This window comes from Micropterus dolomieu, linkage group LG02 (genome assembly GCF_021292245.1).
Source record: "Micropterus dolomieu isolate WLL.071019.BEF.003 ecotype Adirondacks linkage group LG02, ASM2129224v1, whole genome shotgun sequence".
Taxonomy (NCBI): Eukaryota; Metazoa; Chordata; class Actinopteri; order Centrarchiformes; family Centrarchidae; genus Micropterus; species Micropterus dolomieu.
This window is the reverse complement of record NC_060151.1, coordinates 19,343,150-19,344,590: the sequence shown is the minus strand read 5'-3', so window position 1 is coordinate 19,344,590 and position 1,441 is coordinate 19,343,150. Positions and strand designations below refer to the sequence as shown.

The 1,441-nt window shown below is 36.6% G+C and overlaps 1 long non-coding RNA gene across 1 annotated transcript; it reads right to left on the bottom strand.

The window, feature by feature from the left end:
- Positions 1-243: 243 nt before the first annotated feature.
- LOC123966804 lies at positions 244-1,120 on the bottom strand. Its single transcript, XR_006824070.1, has 3 exons — positions 1,067-1,120; positions 703-813; positions 244-325 (listed from the first exon to the last, which is right to left on the bottom strand). It is a non-coding gene; the product is annotated as an uncharacterized LOC123966804 (long non-coding RNA).
- Between the last annotated feature and the right edge of the window lie 321 nt (positions 1,121-1,441).

The window sequence follows — 1,441 nt, the reverse complement described above, 5'->3', positions numbered from 1 at the left end:
GAATCTTCTGTTCTTATCAAAGAACAGCTGTATGTACTGTAACTGTACCTCTTTGACCAACACCACTGTGACACTATGTTACATACACAAAAAAGTAGATAAAGCTGGTTTTGAGCCAGTTTCTGACAGAACAGTCGGACTTTCACAGTGATTGTACATGCGCTGAGCCAACGTTCTCATTTGTTTTTTTACCACTATTTAATTTTTTTTATAACTTTTTATATAAAGATATCAATCTGTCTATGGAAAAGTCCTGAAAATGTTTAAATGTTGACTTACTTGAAACTTTTTTGATCAGTTGCATTGGCCTGAGCACCTGACAGACCTGTAAGCAAATGCCAAGAGAAGACAGAAAATAATCCAACACCCTGAAGTTGTCCGAACATTATTTTTTATTTGATTTGTTAAGTAAGAGTTCTGCTGTGATTGAGCATGCCGTCTTTAAAAGTGAGTAATTAAATATGATGCTTTTGTTCCAGTTGTTAAGGTAACAGTCTCCATGGTCAAAATACTTAAGATGAGAAATTATATTAATTATATTCATTAACTCGTATAATTGATCAACAAAGCAGGATTACATACTAAAATTTGACATATTGTAAAATTGAAGTGTACATATTTGGTAGCAGTAAAAAAGGATATAGCCTATGGGTAATTTTAGGACACCAGTTACGGGGTCCTAAACAGGTCCTATGTGTTTACATGGCAGCTCCTCCTCACAGTCTGAGTTGTGAACTTCTTCTGGTACCACATCCCTAGGCTCCTCCTTCTGCCCCTCAGAATCGGCCATCATGAAGTTAAAGCACGGATTATCTGGACGTAGGTAAAACAAAAAGTGGTTAGAAAGAGGTGAAGAGAGGAAAATGGAGGGAGAGACATGGAGCGAGGAAAAGAGATGAAATAAGATACAACTTATCCCAAAGCAACTGGGACATGATTTCTGCAAAGAAATCTTGCTGTTTTTGTTTTCTCTGTGGGGAAACTACACTGTAGGCTTTAACAGTGAAGTTATTTAATACTTCTGTGGTATGTCTTTTCGGCGTTGCACAAACTGGGAAAAACTTACCACAAACAAAAAAGTCAATAACTTGCCTTCAGTCTGACCACTGTCCAGTATCACCTTTTCTATAGTCTGAGTATAAACAGTTTCAGCCACACATTCTAGAACTCGCCGTGGGAAATTAAACAATATTGGTTTATTCGTTACTCTACCACATTTAAAAAAAATACATTATACAGTCCAGACAAGTCACCACATTTCAAAACATGCAGAACTTGGGTTTTTTGTATTCAAACATTACTGGATGCTTAGCATCTCCTCCCAGACACTTTTTTTTTTTTTTTTTTTTTTTACATTTGTCTCTGTGCAGTATTCTTTGCCTTGAGATTTCCAGTATGAATGTTGAAAGGGTTTGGGAGCTCTGGCTCTTCACGAGATGTC